At 39.1% G+C, this 23,047-nt stretch overlaps 1 long non-coding RNA gene across 4 annotated transcripts in view; it reads left to right on the top strand.

The window, feature by feature from the left end:
* The window catches only part of LOC110385623 (uncharacterized), an 85,380-nt gene that overhangs the window by 3,813 nt on the left and 58,520 nt on the right, over positions 1-23,047 (top strand). The window contains exons 3-5 of one of the 4 annotated variants that reach the window (XR_002430866.3): positions 7,170-7,283; positions 7,686-7,903; positions 9,450-9,704. The exons of 1 other annotated variant lie outside the window; for it this stretch is intronic. This is a non-coding gene — a long non-coding RNA (uncharacterized LOC110385623). Of the gene's footprint in view, positions 1-7,169; positions 7,284-7,685; positions 7,904-9,449; positions 9,705-23,047 lie in introns of those variants that run through there. 2 more of the 4 variants (XR_009974951.1, XR_002430864.3) reach the window with 2 other exon arrangements.

Below are 23,047 nucleotides of genomic sequence, written 5' to 3'. Positions count from 1 at the left end.
ATGAACTTTCCACGTTTTTATTGAACATCTCTATCAATATTATCATTAAAGTTTGCTGTAAAAACAGAATCCAGCAAAAACAGATTAATTCGAACCCGAACGAAATTTAACGAAGCTAATCAAAAGTTTTCTCATTTGTCCTACCTCCGTCCAGTTTACCGGTCACTCGGTTTTTATGAAGGTACCTACCTACTCTGGAATACCACTCTGGTGCTCTGATGCTCTGTACGTGCGTTTGTTTTCGACAACCGTCTTTATGGCAAACTAGCGGCCCGCTCCGGCTCCGCTCGGGTCTTTAACGAAAATTTCAACATTTGACGTTTTTTTTTTTAAATAAAAGCACACTTATTTCTAGCATAACTATAATAGTTAGACATATGCTGCCGTGACGATTTTTGTAAATAATAATGTGTTCTACAAAGTCGTAGTACATTATTTTATTCTATCGTCAATAGTTTTCGCAGGGCACGCAATGTAAAGAATATTTTAGGTAATTTTTTTACACCTTGGGTTACATTATTGGAGTTTTAGTAAGGACTAACTTTTTTCAAAAAAGTCCATGCCACTTGGGAATAGTATTATAGCTTCCAAACAGTGAAAATTTTTTTCAAATCGATTCAGTAGTGTAAGGCCTATTCAATACAAACAAACAAATAAATCTTTCCTCTTTATAATATTAAGTATAGATAGGTATACCTAGACATGTGATGCGTAGAGAGAAGATGCATGTCACTATAGAGATGTATGGAAATGGTTGTGCAAGGTAGAGGGGGACGATGTCGACCGAAGAAGACATGGATGGAGTGTGTGAATGACGATATGAGAGAGAGAGAGGAGTGAGTGTTGAGATGACGGCTGATAGAGGAGAATGGAATAGAAAAATTAGCTGTGCCGACCCCACTTAGCGGGATAAGGTGGAAAAAAAGAAGAAATAAAGAAAGAAGAAAAGTAACAACTTATTTAGGTGCAAAAAAAAAACGTCTTCAACAATATAAAATGAAAGTAACTATTATCAATTTAGTCGAAGTCTATTTATTATGCATGCATTATTGAAGACGACTCAGAAACTAAAACAATATTCGGAAAAATGGGTAAAGCTAAACTAACTTTTGATGAAAAAAATATATCAAAATCTTTTCGTCTAGAAGAGAGTCTTACGTAACAACGCACATAAAAATACAAACGAATTGAGAAGCTCATTTTTTTAAGTCGGTTATTAAGTAGAATCCGGTGTGTTTGTACATTGGAGAATGGAGCCAATGAAGAATGAAACATAATCGAACGAGGTTTAGACTTATTTTATATCGGAACTAATGAACTGGTTTTCATGTTTTCTTAAATACATAGAGGTTAATTTAAGCAGAATATATGCCTTGTTTCATTAATCTACGATGGTTTATTACATTGATAGCCATACTTGAATAAAATATATTCTATATATTAATACATGAAGCAAAAATTTTGTATCCCTTTTTAAGAAAATTGCGCGGACGGAGGAGTATGAAATTTTCCACACTTATAGAGAATATAGAGAAGAAGTGCACAATGCTAGTATTTTTTTAAAATAATGCTTAAAAGATACATTAAATCAATAAAGAAAACATTACACACACTACATACCATGTATTTGACGCACACACGCATGCATACTATTTATTGTCAAACTTTTGTTCTTGACGTCTGTTGTCAAATTGAGAATAGAATATGGTTTGTCTTTGTTAATATTTTTTATAGTGTAGTCTTGGCGAAATTTGTGATTATAGAAGTATAAAATACAATCATAATAGTGTACAAACTTACAATTCCAATTAATTATAGTCGAATTTCGACTACTGCGGGACCTCTAGTATATATATATATATATATATTCGACAAACCTCTCCTATTTTTTGTTTTTCATTAGTTTCTTGCAGAAGTGGCTGATAGGTATATAGGTGCTACAATGTATTTCTTCGTAAAACCAGCTCGCGAGATTCGGACCCCGAAATAAACGCATCGTTTGATCCGTATAAGCCAAGCGTATTATCCATTAGGCCACGGAAGCCATTACGCAATAGTCAGGATTAGTAACCATTAGACTTAATTAGACTTACCTACGCTTCTATAATTTCATTTTAATTTTATAACAGATTCGCGACCCTAAAACTCTCAAATACCTAATTAACAATCAAAATGCGACTTAATCGCGCTTAGAATTTGATTAAAATTTAATTTTCCGCTCGCTCCGAAACTGCGACCGACTTGATCGTAACATAAGAAGTTAAATGAAGCAAAATTTAAATGAAGATAAAATTGTAATTAGATTTTAAGCACGATTTAGCTTAGCTTTTACCTAAAAAAATATATTTTTTATTGTAAAGATGGGTGTGCGAGTTCACGGCCCGGTGGTGGAATGGTCACCGGAGCCCATAGACATATACATGAACATATATAGAAACATAAGTTCTAAGCCTCACTTTTTACAGTAAACGGCTGTCCTATCCTTCAAAACGATTCGCTTTACTGCTTCACGGCAAAAATAGGCTGGATAGTGGTAGTTTACCATAATAAATTACACAAATTGTAATTTTTGTAGTTTTGTTTTTTATTACACGATGCTATTCCTTCATAGTGGAAGTCATTTGTGAAATTTGTTAAATACGTATTTCATTAGCAAAAAAATGGTATCTGCCTGCGGGATTCGACGACCGGTACAGTCTTATCCTTTAGGCCACGATGACTTCATGAAGTCATGAGAAGAAGAAAAAGTCATGTTCTACATGTGCTCTGTTCTTCGTGTGGAAAGGCAAGTATTTTACGGGCTTATACCGTATTATGCCGTGAATCGTGTGCCTATTCGAAAAGTAGAACATGACTTAGATATTATCACAAAGTCGCATCTATAGGTGTCAGTTTACTATTGGTAAATTATTTTCAGACCACCGTTAGATAAACTTTTTTTTCCTATCTAAGCTAGTAGCCTTTAAAGGCTAACTATACTAGCGTAACCGAGTGATTAGGTGAGGTCACGGGGCACTAACCTGAGGACGTTGCTAGCTCTGGCCCTAGCAAGAGCAGTGCTTTGCAGAATCTAAACGATCAGTGGATCGGAAACGCGACCCACTTAGAAGATCCGGCGAGAAACTCACAGGCCTATGTCTGTGGGTTAATTTACTCGCCAAACCCTGCGACAAAAACGGTGACCGATGCTTGAGGTACCTAAAAGCACCGTTAGTGGATCGGGAGGATCCGAAATGACGTGTTTAAGGCAACGTCAACTATTTACCATTCGATCCGAAGAATTGGGTATGGAATATACACTGGAAATGCGTTATTAACAAGGTGCTATCTCTCTTCTCTCTCATTTTCTCTCATCTCTTCACTTACACAAGACGTTTCAGAAAACGAAAAAAAGTCTTTAGGCTTTCCTTAGCAATTTCATTGATCCGATCACTGAAATGTTTGAGAAAAAGCAATTATTTCATATACTAATGCGTCTCCTTCTGTTTTCATGCCTCGATTTCGCTTCTAATTGTTTTCTAGTAATTAACTTTCCTGATAATTACTAGAATACCAACAATTGTTGGCGTCTCAATTAAGAGGAGCTCATTTTAATAAAAAATATGTTAATGATCACGAGTTCGTCTGTTCAAAATAATTCCCTTGATGTCAGTACATTGCTTAACGAAGATTTGGATGTGATAATTATAATAAATTGTTTAAACAAAAGGGTGAGCTTTATAACTTATGAAGATTAATTATTTACGTGAAATTGTGAAAAAAAAATTATAGATTTGATCTCACATGATTTTGTGAGAATAGCACACATTTAGTGACAAAATTAATAATATTAAAACGTTTTGAGACATTGCAGTTTAAAAGTTTTTATATACATACTGTTTACATTAAACTGTTCTTTAAATAAGCAGGAGAAGGTGCCACATCCAAAAAGAAAAGTGCTCTTTGTCCTGAGCATAAAGTCAAATGAGGAAATGTAGAACTTTCAGAGTGAATAAATGTCCGACCTTCTGTGTTTGAATTTATTGCACAATACTTTCAAAGCTATTCAGATGGAAGCGTTTTACAGTGTTTTTTATGATACTACATACCTTAGTTTTATGAAGAAATAAAATGCTATATAGCTAGCACATAAAGCTAATAGCATACTATCGAAGAAAAGTTACAAATCTGTACGTCAAACGCGAAAATCTATCGAATTCGGAATATTTAATCTATGGAGTCCTCGATACGAAAACGGATCATTACATTAGATGGTAGTACCCGATAGCCAACCTTCGAGATGTCAAAGCAATTTTTATTTTATTTTTTATTGTTTATATGGATGGATGAGCTCACAGCCCACCTGGTGTTAAGTGGTTACTGAAGCCCATAGACATCTACAACGTAAGTGCGCCACACACCTTGAGATATAACTTCTAAGGTCTCAGTATAGTTACAACGGCTGCCCCGCCCTTCAAACCGAAACGCATTACTGTTTCACGGCAGAAATAGGCAGGCTGGTGGTGCCTACCCGCGCGGACTCACAAGAGGTCCTACCAACAGTAATTACGCAAATTATAATTTTGCGGGTTTGATTTTTATTACACGATGTTATTCCTTCACCGTGAAAGTCAATTGTGAACATTTGCTAAGTACGTATTTTATTAGAAAACGAAAAAAGTCTTTAGGCTTTCCTTAGCAATTTCATTGATCCGATCACTGAAATGTTTGAGAAAAAGCAATTATTTCATATACTAATGCGTCTCAATTAAGAGATACCTGCCTGCGGGATTCGAACACCGGTGCATCGCTAGATACGAATGCACCGGACGTCTTATCCTTTAGGCCACTTTAGGCGACTTCAAACTTCGTGTCCCCGCCCTCAAACTGGAACGCTTCGCGTTCTAACACGAACTATATTTGAGAGTTTTTAGAAACTTATATCTCAAGGTGGGTGGCTTGTTGTAGATGTCTATGGGCTCCAGTAACCACTTAACACCAGGTGGGCGGTGAGCTCGTCCCACCCATCTAAGCAATATAAACAAAAACAAAAAAAAATTCACAGATATAATATTTTTAAAAACTTGAGAAAAATTATGGCACACCTCTAGCCGTTTCCATTGTAACGCATTGTAGATTTCTTTTCAAATAATAATTCGCTAATCCTCAAATTACCTTTAAATGTATGGGAAATAATTTTAGGTCATGATCAAATACGTATGTATTTAAAACAAAAAGTTTATTTTTGTTATAATGGCGCGTCCAAGATATCTATGTATTTTTACGATCACAGGTAAGAGCGGGAATTAGAAAATATGGAAGTTTCAGAGCGAACAAAACATTGTGTTGTACAATAGTATTTTCATTCCGACGGTACAAAATACTTCAGATGAAATGTTACCGCATATCCCCAAAGCCATTGAATGTTTTTTTTTAAACGAGTGACTACCGTGTACAACTTGATGTCGTAACAATCTGAAATATTTAAGCGAAAACGCATATCATATCTAAAGAAAACGGGGTTGGCGGTAATTTTAAAAATAAATCTAATCCGTTTTTAACGTGTTGTACTTTGAGATTTAAAAACAAAACTCTTCACTTCACTGTAATTCTCGAACAACTTTTAAATAATAATAAAACAAGAAATAAGAAATATCATAAATATACTACATAGCTATTGATAAAAATCAACTTTGAATTCTTAAATAGATGTACCTACCTACTATTATTCAAATTATGATGGCAATAAGAACATTAGCATGTGCATAATTAACGGTATATGTTGATTTTAACTTCGACCATAAATTTGGAATCCCTGAGGTAAACAAATTATCAATAAACAACTCATAATGTTGATTGTAGTTTTATGCCAGTTTTTTTTCCTACCTATGCTGATAGCCTTGAGAGGCTATTTCAGCTTCACCCTAACGTGTGTAGGTGAGCTCACGAGGCTCAAGCCGGAGTGTTGCTAACACAGACCCTAGCAAGAGCCCAGCTTCGCAGAATCTACCACCGGATCAGAAACGCGACCCACTGAGAAGATCCGGCGCGAAACTCAGTGGGCCGTGTCTATGGATTAATTCGCTCGTCGAGCCCTTCATCGCAAGCGACGGGTTCGACGAGGACGGTGACCGGTGCTTGTGGTACCTAAAAGCACCGTTAATGGATCGGGAGGATCCGTAATGACGTGTTTACGGTGACGTCGACTGTTTACCATTCGGTCCACAAGATCCGATATGGAACTTCCACGCAACGGTAGTAGAACGACGTTTATCCAACCTATAGAGAAGAATCATTATGTACTTATTTAAGTCATTCAAACTAAGACGCGTGATTGATTCGCCCTAAACAGCCTCACGCCTAACGGCCTCACGGTTTTTATGGCAGAACATTCTTTGTCTCACTAAATAATTAATGGGGTCTTAATTCGGCAGTTTTACAGTTCTGAATCAAAATGAGCCACGTTGGCATTAATTATACGTAAATTTTTATTTATCGTTGGCGTACTGTTCACAGTTTGCGGCCACGAGGATTCGTTTTACGGCCGCACCTGAATTTCGGACGGTTCAGGCGGCGCCCTACCCCGGACGGCCGGAGTCCAGTCGGGGCCATTGAGACGGCGTTGGGTTGACACTGGCCCTAGCAAGAGCCGTGCTTCGCAGAATCTACCACAGGATCGGAAACGCGACCCACTGAGAAGATCCGGCGAGAAACTCAGTGGGCTGTGTCTATGGGTTAATTCGCTCGTCGAGCCCTTCATCGCAAGCGACGGGTTCGACGAGGACGGTGACCGGTGCTTGTGGTACCTAAAAGCACCGTTAATGGATCTGGAGGATCCGTAATGATGTGTTTAGGGCGACGTCGACTGTTTACCATTCGGTCCACAAGATCCGGTATGGGACTTCCACGCAACGGTAGTAGAATGACGTTTATCCAACCTATAGAGAAGAATCATTATGTACTTATTTAAGTCATTCAAACTAAGACTCGTGATTGTTCGCCCTAAACGCCCTAAACGCCTCACGCCTAACGGCCTCACGGTTTTTATGGCAGAACATTCTTTGTCTCAGTAAATAATTAATGGGGTCTTGGGGTCTTAATTCGGCAGTTTTACAATTCTGAATCAAAATGAGCCACGTTGGCATTAAGTATACGTAAATGTTTATTTATCGTTGGCGTACTGTTCACAGTTTGCGGCCACGAGGATTCGTTTTACGGCCGCGCCTGAATTTCGGACCGCCTTTCAATTTATCATCTTACTAAATTCAAGACTTTACCTCGAAGAATCGATTTAAACAGAAAGGGTATGTCCGTTTTCGTATAACGTATTTGAAAAAGCAAATTTCCCTAGGATTTTTACTCGGAAACTGTCCTAGAAGATACTAGAAATTGTTTTAAATTTTGAACCGGCCACGTAGAGATAATCAGAGATAGAAATTGCCAAACATACATGAATAATTTAATGAAATCCCAAGGGTATTTAAAACAGTGCGAAAGATTATCCATAAGACGATTTGTTCCGATAATCTCTAAGCTCAATGTGGTCAAACTGTCTAGACGATTTTGCGTGATAGCTTTATTAATTATTTAATATTTACTTATATGTTCAATAATTGCCGTTTTTAGTATCACAATATTGTAAATTTGATAGAGAATGTGATTTAATGTGGGAGTCGAACCTCACCAAAAACTCCTGCCGCCCACAGCCGGCGCCCTACCCCGGACCGGGCCGGAGTCCAGTCGGGGCCATTGACACTGGCCCTAGCAAGAGCCGTGCTTCGCAGAATCTACCACAGGATCGGAAACGCGACCCACTGAGAAGATCTGGCGAGAAACTCAGTGGGCTGTGTCTATGGATTAATTCGCTCGTCGAGCTTTTCGAGTTATTCCTTTACCGTGGAAGTCAATCGTGAACATTTGTTGAGTACGTATTTCATTAGAAAAATTGGTACCCGTCTGAGATTCGAACACCGGTGCATCGCTCAACACAAATGCATCGGACGTCTTATCCGTTAGGCCACGACGACTTGTATTTTCGAGCACGTCTATTTCGATAAAAATAGTCTGTGAATAAAAACCTATTCGTGTAAATTTTCTGTCGCCTCGTCTCTGTTTGCATTTATCAATCGATCCATTTCGTTTTACGTAGCGGAGTTTGTAAAATACTTTGGGTTCTATCTCCCGAGGTTTAGAGCACTTTTTTCGATAGCTCTAAACATTTTTATTATCACTCTATTTTCGAATTGTGATTTCGGAAAGATGTTTCATGTGTTACAATAGGCTTAGGAGAGGTTAATCTGTATTCATTCAGGTGGCGTGGATATGGTGTCGTAAGTAGACATCAAACTAATTGAATAAAAAGAAATTATTGAAATCTTTAGTATGAATGAAAATAATCGCGATAGAGTACGTTTTTTTGTTGAATCACAATTTCGAAGTAAATAAATAAGTAAATAAATTGTACTTTATAACAATACTCGTATTGTTTATTGGTTTATTATTTGTTACAATTTTATGAACTGAAACTTCTTGAGAATCGTTGTGATTTCAAACTCGATGAAACGGAATGAAACGAAACGAAAAAATAAGTGTGCCGCGATTGACTTGCCGAAGCGGCTCCGAGCGGCGCCGACAAATCACGAAGCGCTCCACACGGTCTCGCGTCCCCGACTAGTTCAGTGTGTTTTTGACGTCCGTGCACGCTGTCGTGGCTATTTAGTTTGTTATCAACAAATGTCGCTGCACGTAAATTCAACAATTCCTGAATCGCGGTGACGAGTTGTTACACAGTTGATAGACGTTCTCGTATTTCTCTTTTTAAGTCATACTCGCCTGGCGTAAGGATAGCGTGATCATGCAGGCGGTTACCCCAGGGTGAGGCTGCTCCATTGAACTGCGGAGTGGTTGACCCTTGCGATTATTTTTATTTTTTATAAGTTTCACTTCTACCTTGTATGACTTGCTCACACACACATTTTTTTTGCTTACCAAACTTATGTGTAGAGGAACTAAAGGAAGGGAATCAAATATGGAATAGTAACTCTAATCTGGAATACCCACCCCCATTTCCCTGAAATGCAAATTTACACATGCAGTAAACAGTGATTTTTTGTCTCCTTTTACTCTCATTCGCGCATCAAGTTGTAGCCTATCATTCAAGCCATAATACACATAAACTATATAGTTAGTTAGTCGAGCGAGTCCTTCCGTCGTTGTAACCACGGAATAGATAAATAAAGTTTTTTATCTATTCCGTGGTTATTTATCTATTCCGTGGTTGTAACAGTGTTTTGCTTAATGGCTACCGCAAAATTTTCTAAGGTATATAAAAATAGGTATTTTTCGTACAGGAAGTACTACTACTATTGTTGTTATAGCTTTTAGAGATCTTTATTAGATGGTTAGATGGTATTATGATGGACTTAAATATAAAAATGTAAATGTCAGTTTGAAATCAGTTATTTTATCAGAATGGCGGGCGTCAACTCGAGAACAAAGCGAAAAGAATGGGATTCAGAACGTATGACGGTAGCTATAAAATTAGTAAGAAAGCAAAAGAGGGTTATTTGAGAGCTGCAAAACAATTTTATGTGCCAAGATCTACCTTGTTTCGGATATGTATGATATGATGTATAAGGATGACCTTATAGACAAAAGCAAGAAAAAAGAAAAAAAAGAAAATAAATTGCCAAAAAACAAACACGAAGAAATTAAAAAGTCATTGCACTGGGTTAGTTTGATACCTTTATGTTTTTTTTTTGTTTTCCTTTCTATTTTATACCAAAGTTTTCGAAAAGTAGAGGTGCTATTCTTCACTTAGCCATAATAGGTGAACAAGCTCACGGAGCTCACCCTGAGAGACTTCCCCCACTGAGTTTCTCGCCGAATCTTCTCACTGGGTCGCGATTCCGATCGGGTGGTAGATTTTGCGAAGCACTGCCCTTGCTAGGGCTAGAGTAGCGAATTCTCTTAGGTTGAGCACGTGAGCTCACCTACCCGTCCGAGCGTAGCTGAAATAGCCCCTTAGTTTATCAGCGAATAAGCAGGGGAAAAAAACTGAGATACTTTGCTAACATCTGCCCTACAAATAGCAGTGCTTCGCTGAATCTACCACTGGATCGGAATAGCGACCCACTCACAAGTATCGGCGAGAAGCACTGTGGGTTGTGGCTATAGATTAAGTTACACGTCGAATTCTTTGGATGGGTTCGATGGAAAATATAACAGGTGTCAGGAATAGCTAAAAGCACCGAGACTAGATCGAGAGGATCTGAAAGGAAATGCTTTACACCTATGATGCAGTTATGCGTTTCCGTTTGAAGGATGAGGAAGCTTAAAGCTTTTACAAAAATACTACGACCTTGTGTCTCAAGGTGGATGGCGGAGTTCACGTTATGCTGTGAACGAACTCCGGTAATCACTTGACACCAGGTAGGGTATGAACCCGTATACCCAGTTACGCTAAAATATGTACATATATAACATACTACCATATACTGGGACTCTCAAACTGTTCACGCAAAAATCATATGTAAAGCCCTTTGTCTAGTCGGCTTCCTTTGGGGTTTCCGCCGTGCTGATCCCAAAGAGGTCGGATATCCGGTAGGGCAGCTAAAGTTCGCGGATCACTGATTTCGCTTTTGACGATCTCTTGATCAATTATCAAATGCGTTGGAGTGAAATAATAATTGCAGTCAGTTAATAACCCAGGAATTTAACATAAAACTAGTATTTATTCAAAATACTTAAAGGATTTAGATCATATTTAATGGCATGATATAATAGCAGATGATTAAGCAAAAAATGTCATGACAGTAAGATGACTGTAAGACATGTAATATTAAACAGTAAAATTAGATGTAAATGTACGACTCGCGACAACCGAAGTGAACAATATCGGCTGAATATGGTTACATATCGACTCTTTTCTCGGTAGAAGTTGCAGATTTGGGACCGGGGAGACATTCTGTGTAATTTTTTTTTACTGACTTCTACATATACACATTTCAGTAAATAATTATTCATGTGTTGACAACCCTAAATGGTGTAAGCGAAACGAAGGCTGCATCGAAGCCGTCTGCTCTGTCAGTACTCCAAAAGCTATAAATCACAAACATCAAAGTGTCTTAAACTTAAAAGATTAGTGTAAAGTTGGTACGGTCGCGTATTCGTATCACGAAGGATACACGTTGTGAGAAATTTCATCAAGTCCTTAGTCCGCACGCGTTTTCGGAGACCTTTCCTGCCATGTACCATTCGGCTTTGGAAAGAATCCGCCTCCACGGCGCTTCAAGAGCACTGTGGTTTACTGAAGGAAGCCTGAAGCTTGGTTGTAGTCCTGGTATTGTTGACGTCCACGAGAGACTGTGACCACTCACTCACCAATAAGGAATTAAAAAAAGTGATAAGAATTGTAGCTCCAATAGGGGTGTCATGATATAGCACCGATCTGGATGGAGAAGTGGATAATAAAAATGATCATAAAGACGTTGGAGCTACACTCTAACGTATCGTCAATAAGTTCAGTGATGTATTAGGATTAGGACAAGCGTTTTCAACAGATACAAAGAATAAAGCAGGAAACAAAACATTCGCCACCTTAGATTGAGGAAGAATTGTAACATCACATAGGCGAGTCATGGAGCTCCAAATGTATCAATTGCTTGGTGATTTAATATGCAAATTTACATTTTTTTTCGACTTACTTTTATTGAAAAGCCATTTCGAGGAATCGGGTAACTGATTACAGAAACCCCATTAAATCAATTTATTATACAGAGAATTTTTGTTTCTGAAGCACTGAATAAATTAAATATTTTACGGACCGGTATATTTCGAACTTTGTTTTAAATTCTAATTAATTATTTAGCCATCCACTAATTGCGCTGAAACGCTCACCCGTCTCGTTGCTAATGAGTTAGGATATTGTGTGTGAATTCGTAATGCTGTGTTAATTCGCCGCCCCCCGCGTTAGATTGATCCGCTAATATTCGCGGAGGTGGAGGCCCGGCGTATATCGCTTCAAGCTTACTGTACTAAAGTCAGACATTAGAAGCGCATAAGGAGACTCTTGGAGATGCTGAGAATCCTTGGGGTACCAGCTGTGAAAGAGGCTAATGAGAATAACGTCTAAGCATCTTTACAGGCATCTTAGGGAAGATTAACCGAATAATATGAGACCGCCTCCCCAATCGACCCTGATTTCGATTCAGCAGGGTATGCCGGGGGTATGTGTTGGCGGCGTCTTCTAGGCGGGTTCAGGATAGCCTGCCCACCGATAGGCCGAAAGGTCGTGGAGCAAACAGTCGCTGGTATCGCGTCCCGTGTGAAATGTCTTGCCCGTCTCTCCTTATGGTCCCCAATGAACAGGCGAAAGTCTGGCAAATTCTTCTAGATTCAATAATTAATTACGTTTTATATAATAGGACAACCCTTATACCAGATAGTCGATACCTTACGTTTTAAACCGTATCATCACTTACAGTAGTAACAATACAAGGTTCTGGTGGTAGACCGATTCTTAACACATTTGCTGCCGACGAAATGATATAAAATTATTAGCCAGAAACCAATTATTTTTATAGCGTATTAAGTATATATGTATGTTTAAAAATATGGATGAAAGTATGTTGATAATATTATTATTTTAATAAAAAAACACCTTTTTCGGATCCGAGTGGTCGGCACATAGCACGCCAAATGCCGGACACTCGGATCCGAAAAAGGTGTTTTCTCGGATCGGAGTACAATCAAAAGTATCAAAAACATCATAATTATAAATTTAAGTTTAAAATATAACACGCACTTGAATGGTTATTTATTTAAGAAGGTATAAATATCTTAAATCTGAGCAAAGTAGGTAACGATATAATCATAATTATAAGCTTAAGTTTAAAATATAACACGCACTTAATGGTTATTTATTTAAGAAGGCATAAATGTCTTAAATCTAAGCGAAGCAATGATATAATCATAATTATCAATACAATCAAACGTATAAAAATCATAATTATAAGTTTAATTAAAACACTGAAGGTGATTTCTTCACAGAAAAGTTAAAACAACATTTTTCGTCGTCTTTGCGGCAGATGACCTTGAAGACTGAGCTGGTGGTCCACGGCTGAGCGTTTTCAGTTTCAGTCTTGTATCAAAGATACTGTCATCACTGCCGCAACTAGATTCCTCTGAACTTGAAGACAACTGCTCCTCCTGAGCTCGTTGCGAACACACTTCTTCATCACTAAATCCTTCAGAACCTTCCGAGTCATCACTCAACCAACGTTTTTTTCTACTATTAGGTGTTGATGTTTTCGATCTATTTTTACTTCTAGATGGCCCAGTCCTACTATCCATTTTGATCGAACAATACCTTTGATATGATCGTGTGTACCAGTCACTATTAAACTGTAAATATAAAACCAATACGCGTTTTCGTAAGTCGAATGTATTGGCAGAGTGGCCACGCAAACCAACGTACACTCGCCACAATCGCCGGCGGCTTCTGACAACTACAAAATTCACTTGCTGCTCACTCGTATCCGAGTGGGCGGCACCGCTAATAGGGCCCCTCCCCACTCGGATACGAGTGGTAAGCAGTCAATGTGTTAATGGTGGTAGGACCTCTTGAGTCCGCACGGGTAAGTACCACCAACCCGCCTATTTCTGCCGTGAAGCAGTAATGCGTTTTGGTTAGAAGGGTGGGGCAGCCGTTGTAGCTATACTGAGGCCTTAGAACTTATATCGCAAGGTGGGTGGCGCATTTACGTTGTAGATGTCTATGTGGGATGTGAACTCGTCCACCCATCTAAGCAACCAAAAAATATAAAAGATTTGATTTCAAATAATTGTCATTCTTATTTTCCGCAAAACTCTAACTTACCGAAAGCGCCAACTCGAAGCTTAAGAAGGAAAACATCTATACATTCCTTTTCAAAAGAGTTCAATCCGATTAGTCGGAGTGTCGAGTTTCCAAGTTAAACCGCTTAAAGTTACTATTGTTAACGGAAAATGGAGAATGAAGGCGTTCTTCAAACGCGAGTCACCGATCGTAAATTGAAATGTTTCATTCTCGCATTCGTAAACTCGTGGTACTGTGTATGCGAACTTCGAAACCTGAAGCAAAAGGTGTTTTACGATGTTTTTATTATTCCCTTAATCTATTTTTTGAAGTCTCTGCAATTAAACACTCGGTTCGTTCTTTGTCATCTGATTCGTGTACGTCTTTTCGGAAGGCATTGAGTTTACTGACTGCCACTTTTTTTTTTCTACCTATGCTGATAGCCTTGAGAGGCTATTTCACCTTCAACCTAACGTGTAGGTGAGCTCACGGAGCTCAAGCCGGAAATGTTGCTAACACTGACCCTAGCCAGAGCAGTGCTTCGCAGAATCTACCACCGGATCGGAAACGCGACCCACTGAGAAGATCCGGCGAGAAACTCAGTGGGCGAGAAACGTTCATACTACGTTGAAAACACCGGTTCTCGTCCGATCACTGACTGCCACCAATCACGTCCGTCCTCGTTCCATTACTTTTCTTTTGATTCATTTCGAATCACCTGTCAAGTCTCTGTCTTGTCCTATCAAAGAGGTTGCACGCCGTGACAAAAATATTTCAAATAATTACTTTTTATTTATTTATTGCATAGACAAGTGCTCGAGCTCACGGCTCGCCTGGCGGTAAGACTACCGAATCCCATGCACATCGCAAGGTATTGCCGCCACCCACTACGATACTGGCGGCAGGACCTCTTGTGAGTCCGCACGGGTAGGTACCACCACCCTGCCTGTTTTTGCCGTGGAGCAGTAATGCGTTTCGGTTTGAAGGGTGGGGCAGCCGTTGTAACTATACCTTAGAACTTATATCTCAAGTTGGGTGGTGTTAAGTGGTTACTAGAGCCCATAGACATCTACAACGTAAATGCGCCACACACCTTGAGATATAAGTTTTTTAAGGTCTTAGTATAGTTACAACGGCTGCCCCACCCTTCAAACCGAAACGCAATACTGCTTCACGGCAGAAATAGGCGGGGCGGTGGCACCCACCCGTGCGGACACACAAGAGGTCCCACCACCAGTAATTACGCAAATTATAATTTTGCGGGTTTGATTTTTATAACACGATGTTATTCCTTCACCGTGGAAGTCAATCGTGAACATTTGTTAAGTACGTATTTCATTAAAAAATTGGTAACCGCCTGCGGGATTCGAACACCGATGCATCGCTAGATACGAATGCACCGGACGTCTTATCCTTCGTATGTTTTAATTAAATAAAAATAATAATAATTATATGTTTTTATTTAAACAAATATCTTGGAGATTTAATAATCGCATATTCAAATATTACTCGCACCAATATGTGCAGCCGTAATAAGGTGTGATATCAATTATTGTCATGGGATATTCTACTTCGGGAAAGTATATGTAACTATTCTCGCACGTGCATTTATCAAAACATTTGGGCGTCACTTCGATACAATCGCAAACGTTAGTTGTTTCCTTGAAGCCAACGCATACAGGATACTGGTAGTTGTTGGTACAAACGTTGGTCTGTTTTGAGCATGTAGGGACGCAGTCGTAGGCGTAGGGCTCTGTGTACGCTGCTCGGAAGCAACACGTAGCGACGGTGCGCTGTGGAAGATCAGTCTAGTTTTTAATCTACGAACATCGACTAGGATTAGACTATAAAAAAATTACGACGACCTGTGGAACTTTGACTGCTCTTTTTAACACATTATTTTTATCCATAAGGGCTGAGAAGTTTCTAAGAAAAAAAAACACATGTGGCACTCGGGGACTGCTGCGGTAAAGCTATTACATAGCATTTTTTATCAACTTTTGCAATTATAATTAGACAATAATAATTTAATATTAAAACAATAATAAAATAATGTTTATAAACATTAACAAAATCAAAAAATTTACTGTCACACTCATAAGGTAGACCGCGCGAGAGAGAGTTGGGCAGACTTTTCATGATGTGCATGCAGTGCGATGCGACGTCACGCCGCGTGCTTATTCACAAACACTCGCAAGCGCAACGTGTGAATGTGTTGAATGCGAGCTACATGGTAAGCGGAGTGGGGAGTGTTAGGTTTTATTTTCGTTACGATTTCTTGATTCGGTCGCCGCGCTCAAAGCCCGCGATAAAAGCTATGCACTAGCTTAAAAACTTAAATGCCGCCTCCCATCTTCTCTAATTTTCAATTTTAACGTAAACCAATAATCCCATCATTCAGGTCGGAGTGCACGACAGCTTCGCGGCAAAAACAGCCTTATGTGAATACTCGATAGGACTGATATTACGCCTAACTCGTACCAGTAGTTTTTTTTTCAATTCAATTTGCCTATTCGCTGTTGGCTATAAGGGCTATAAGTTGGCTATAAGGGGCTATTCCAGTTAAGCCCTAACGGGTAGGTCAACTCTTGGGCTCAACCTGAGAGAATTTGCTAACACCAGTCCTAGCAAGAGCAGTGCTTTGCAGAATCTACCACCGGATCGGAATCGCGACCCACTGAAATAATCCGGCGAGAAACTTTGTGTGCTGTGTCTATGGGTTAAAATCGGTAATATCAATGGTTTGAAAGTTTTAAGTAACGGGTCATGGTGTCGACCTTAAAAGCCTTGAGAAGAGAACAGTATAGAAAAACATTAGTATTTATCCTTTATTTCCTATTGTTAAGCATACGAGCCACATCTCTCTTAGTGTTCATTGTAATAATATTTCTCAATTACTGGTGGTATGACCTCTTGGGTGTTCGCACGGGTAGGTACCGCCGTCCCACCTATTTCTGCCGTGAAGCAGTAATGCGTTTCGGTTTGAAGGGTGGGGCAGCCGTTGTAACTATACTGAGATACATTTACGTTGTATATGTCTATGGGCTCCAGTAACCATTTAACACCAGGCGGGCAGTGAGCTCGTCCAACCATCTAAGCAATAAAAAAAATTTTTTTTTTTTAAATAATACAGTTTCAACATACCTCAATCAAACACACACAAACAATAACAATTAAACGACGCATTGTTGATAAATAATAACCTTAAACCAATTCATTCAACCTATATATATATATAGTTAATATTATATTTTTTTAGTTTTATAGTAAATTACAAAACATTACGAATTGTGAAAGCCTTTATTATCTGGACCTTAAGAGTTATTACAAAGCACGTTTTGTCTATTAGCTTATCACTGGTACAATTTTGTGGTGAAATCGGATATAAGTACTTTTGTGTTGTCCAGCTGGAGCACTGGGTATGAATACTCCAGAGGGTCCCACAAACAAGTTCGAAAAGGAATGGTAGCGAGCGAGGTGCGGACGTATTCTCGTGTGTTTGCTTCGGTGGTTGCGCGGGTGAACTGTCGGCGCACGAAAAGGGGCGCGCGCGGCTTGCCAAAGGGAAAGCCCCTCGGTCGCTACTCTTTGAATCGCGCCGGAAGCCGACAACGAGAACTCCTGATTGTTCGCGGCGCGCGATCAGACACGGCTGCCGACGCGGCAGGCGTTAGGGTTGCTATAGTACTTAATTTTCGAAGGCTTGACCTTGAGTTTGTTTTTATTGTCTAGATGGGTGGACAAGCTCACAGCTAGTGTTAAAGGGTTAGCGGAATCGATAAACATCTACAAAGTAAATGCCGCCACACACATCGAGACATGAGTTCTAAGGTCTCCGTTTTTAAAGTATAACGGCTGCCCCACCCTTCAAACCTAAACGTATTACTGCTTCACGGCAGATATAGGCTAACCTACCTAACCTACCCGTGCGGGCTCACCAGAAATCCTAGCACCAGTAAAATCCATTGTTGTTACGGTTGAGAATGGTATGTGAATATTATTAATGTTGTTACGGTTGAAAATGGTATGTGAATATTATTAATGTTGTTACGGTTGAGAATGATATGTGAATATTATTAATGTTGTTACGGTTGAAAATGGTATGTGAATATTATTAATGTTGTTACGGTTGAGAATGGTATGTGAATATTATTAATGTTGTTACGGTTGAGAATGGTATGTGAATATTATTAATGTTGTTACGGTTGAGAATGGTATGTGAATATTATTAATGTTGTTACGGTTGAGAATGGTATGTGAATATTATTAATGTTGTTACGGTTGAGAGTGGTATATGGTTTATTTTATGTAGTTATGACAGACGCCACGTAAATAGATAACAACTTTAATTATTAAGGTAGCCGATGTTTGAACTCCATAGTTTAGTGGTGATATTTCTAGCGAAATACTTACTCGACTAACCCTTTTCCAGGAACGATTTCCACCAAGTAATTTAACGAATTTGCGTAATTAGTGGTCGCCGTAGTGGCGACTCAGATTGATAACAACTTAATACTAGATGGTACACAAAAATAGCATTGATCAATATATTTTTCCACTGAGGAAACGTAAATACACTTGGATGCACATCAAGGATGTTCAGACGGCGTCGCCCAATACGCGTCATTGCGGATCCTCCCGATCGATTAACGGTGCTTTTAGGTACCACAAGCACCCGTCACCATCTTTGTCGAACCCGTCGCTTGCGAAGAAGGGCTCGACGAGCGAATTAACACAGACTCAGCACACTGAGTTTCTCGCCGGATCTTCTCAGTGAGTCGCGCTTCCGATCCGGCGGTAGATTCTGCGAAGCACTGCTCTTGCTATGGCCAGTATTAGCAACACTCCCGGTTAGAGCCCCGTGAGCTCACCTACACGTCAAGGAGAAGCTGAAATAGCCTCTCAAAGCTATCAGCATAAGAAGAAAAAAAAGGATGTTCAATTATAAATTATTAGCTTTCATCTACAGCTTCACCCGTGTAGACTACAATTTAGATGGCCTAAGGATTGACCCGTGCTCAGGGTTCAAAGTAGACTGCCTCCTTTCCTGCGGGATGGATATAATATGCTCTGCGTCAACCCTGTCCTGCCGTCTCAATAGCCCCGACTGGACTCCGGCCCGGTCCGGGGTAGGGCGCCGGCTGTGGGCGGCAGGAGTTTTCGGTGAGGTTCGACTTCCACATCAAATCAAATTCTCTATCAAATTCGATTTAATGATTTGCGCATAAAAACGCAACTGACAAACATTGTTTTTCGCATTCCTTCGTATTTATAAGTGACCCGGCGAACTTTTTTCCGCCTTAGAGGCAATAAATGAGCAGACTTTTGATTTTATCAAGGTCAACTTTTTATTTGGATAATTAATGTAACTTAAAAAAGCAAGTATTTTATTGATAATTTATTGGCCATGTATTTTAGCAAACACATCAACCGGTCAACTTCAAAATTCTACTTTAATTAACCATAGACTACATTACGTTTAGCTGTCAGTTGCGTTTTGTTATACAATATTAGTTGCGTTTTGTTTATATCACATTTTATGTCATGTCTAACGGAAACGTGATAAAAAGTTCAAATCCTATGTCCTTCTCCTAGTTCTAAGCTACCTTCCCACCAATTTTCAGCCAAATTCAGCCGTTCTTGAGTTATAAATAGTGTAACTAACACGACTTTCATTTATATATATAAAGATACTAGGTGACCCGGCGAACTTTGCTCCGCCTTAGAGGCAATAAATGAGCAGACTTTTGATTTTATCAAGAGCAATTTTTTATTTGGTTATTTATTGTAAATTAAAAAAGGAAATATTTTAATGATACTTTATTGACCATGTATTTTAGATGTTGTTATTATTATTATTGTATTTTTTTGTTCTCCCTCAGTCCTTTCACTCGCAATGTTTCGAATCCTAGCTGCATTACGGCTTCGTCGGGAAAGATTTGATCGTGTTGGTCGCGCCATGGCTTTCTTAATGATGACCTATCTCACCACAATAAGCTAATAGAAACTCGAAACAAATACATCAACCGGTCAACTTCAAAATTCTACCATAATTAACCATAGACTGCCATAGAGAACCATAGACTATAATTAACCATAGATTACCTTTAGCTGTCAGTTGCGTTTTATTATTCGATATCAGTTGCGTTTTGTTATACCACGTTTTATGTCACGTCCCACGGGAACGTGATAAAAAGTATCCTATGTCCTTCTCCTGGTTCTAAGCTACCTCCCCACCAATTTTCAGCCAAATAAATTCAGCCGTTCTTGAGTTATATATAGTGTAACTAACACGACTCTCTTTTATATATATAGATTAGTATGGATGTGGTATATTTCAAGTTTGGCTAAGTGTCGTCGAGTGGGAAGCACTCGTATACTCGTCGTTATATGGAGTAATTCGTGTCATTCAGCGTCGTTCTAGCGACGTCGCGTCTTAATTATTCACGAGGGACCCTGAAGAGCTGCTTAGAATACGCTGCGATAAAAGGGAAGTGTCAGTATCAACATGTTAGTTAATGTACCGGTTTTTTTTTAATAAACTTTTGTGGAGGTTCTTTGTTATTATTATTTCTCTAACATACATTTTTTTTTATTGCTTACGTGGGTGGACGAGCTCACAGCCCACCTGGTGGTTACTGGAGTCCATATACATCTACGACGTAAATGCGCCACCATTCTTGAGATATCAGTTCTAAGATCTCAGTATATGTAGTTACAACGGCCGCCCCGCCCTTCAAACCGAAACGCATTACTGCTTCACAGTAGAAATAGATAGGGTGGTGGTACCTACCCGCGCGGACTCACAAGAGTTCCTACCACCAGTCATTGCGCAAATTATAATTTTTCGGGTTTAATTTTTATTACACGATGTTATTCCTTTACCGTGAAAGTCAATCGTGAACATTTGTTGAGTACGTATTTCATTAGAAAAATTGGTACCCGCCTGGGATTCGAACACCGGTGCATCGCTCAACACGAATGCACCCGACGTCTTTATCCTTTAGGCCACGACGACAGCAAAACGACAACAAAGTGATTCTCTAACAAATGGTCACCCGACATCTATAATGTAAGTGTTCCCGGGGCTCCGGTAACAGCTTAACATCAGGTAGGCCGTGAGCTTGTTTACCCGTCTAAGAAGAAAAGAAGATTACGAAGTAATCCGAAGTCCACGATCTTTCGTAGTCGCCCACCATCATGTCAACCATGCGCTTTCCTGTCCTTGAAAACGATAAAGAGATAAAGAGTTATTTTGCATAATATTCTAATGAATTAGAAAAATGCGTGAAAGAAAAAAATAAAATGAAAAAATTGATTCTTACGCTAAGGTAGGTAGGTACCACTGAAACATTATTAAAAATTTATGTTCACGATTGACTTCCACGGTGAAGGAATAACATCGTGTAATAAAAGTGAAACCCGCAAAATTATAATTTGCGTAATTACTGGTGGTAGGACCTGTTGTGAGTCCGCGCGGGTAGGTACCACCGCCCTGCCTATTTCTGCCGTGAAGCAGTAATGCGTTTCGGTTTGAAGGGTGGGGCAGCCGTTGTAACTATACTGAGATACGTTTACGTTGTAGATGTCTATGGGCTCCAGTAACCACTTAACACCAGGTGGGCTGTGAGCTCGTCCAACCATCTAAGCAATAAAAAAAAAAAAATCTTCAACGTACAAACGCATATTCCAAATTTTGTTACGTCATTACGAGTATACGTAATTCTACAAGCCTTACATTGCTGGTAATGTATTAATTTTACTAAAACTTCACACATAAATCACACGTTCTGACGGAACACGCGAACTCATGGATAAGTTGAATAAATCGTTTTTATATCAACGAACTTGTTATACTTATGTAGATTTATTATTAAACAAGCAGTTGCGGGTTATTATAATTACTCAGGATGTAATCTACGAATAGTATATTTTTATTATAAATCTTAAATCTATATGTATAAAAATGAATTGCTGTTCGTTAGTCTCGCTAAGACTCGAGAACGGCTGGACCGATTTGGCTAATTTTGGTCTTGAATTATTTGTGGAAGTCCAAAGAAGGTTTAAAAGGTAGATAAATATGAAAATCCTCGGGGAATTGATAAAAATAACAATTTTGTTTTTCCTTTGATGTGTCCCCCGTCGGACGGATTCCTTTTATTTGAGGCACTACGAAGTCTGCCAGGTCAACTAGTAAATAATATAAATCAAGTTTAGGTGGGCTGAGATGCTAAAGAGTTAACAAACAAACATACAAGTTTTAACTATATGAACCGCGTGAAAGAAAGTTGAATAATAAATACATACATAACAAATGTTCACGATTGACTTTCACGGTGAAGGAATAACATCGTGTAATAAAAATTAAACCCAAAAAATTATAATTTGCGTAATTACTGGTGGTAGGACGTCCTGTGAGTCCTCACAGGTAGCTACCACCACCTGCCTATTTCTGCCGTGCAGCAGTAATGCGTTTCGGTTTGAATGGTGGGGTAGCCGTTGTACTGTAAAAACTGAGACTTAGAACTCATGTCTCAAGGTGGGTGGCGGCAGTTACTTTGTAGATGTCTATGGGCTCCGGTAACCACTTAACACCAGGTGGGCCGTGAGCTCGTCCATCCATCGAAGAAATAAATAAAAAATTGTGCGTCTCGGTACGCCCGACAGAAGTGATAACATAAACTAATCTAAGTTGAACTATTTAATATTGTTTAACATGAGAAAAGCTTAGGTTATTACCTAAATTTTATATATATTAATATGATAACGTAAGGAAAATTTAAACTCAAATTGAAAAAGATATATAAATAATTAAGAGCTACATACACGTTCCCAATACCGCTGCCCGTATGCGTGAGAGAAAGGGAAGCTAGACCGACTGGCGCCGTAACGCGCTACGTAACGAAGCGGTTTACCCTCCCATCAGTGTGCTTAGTGCGAGTTTCTTAAAGTTCTCGATAGTGTAAAAGTTAACCCAATTTTGTATGCAGTTGGAACAGCGCCCCTAACGGCAAACTTACGCAAACGATCCCATTCCATACAAATATGAGTTAACTTTTACGCTATCGAGAACGTTAAAAAACTCAATCAATCAATCAATCAATCAATCAATCACACAGAAATTATCACAAAAAAAATATCCACAATTATTGTTTTAAATTGTAATCGAAGAGTTTGACGAGAACGGTGACCGGTGCTTGATGGGGCACCGAGAGTAGATCCGGGGAATCA

This window comes from Bombyx mori, chromosome 15 (genome assembly GCF_030269925.1).
Source record: "Bombyx mori chromosome 15, ASM3026992v2".
Lineage (NCBI taxonomy): Eukaryota > Metazoa > Arthropoda > Insecta > Lepidoptera > Bombycidae > Bombyx > Bombyx mori.
The sequence above is the reverse complement of the archived record's forward strand: the minus strand, read 5'-3'. Positions and strand labels throughout refer to the sequence as shown.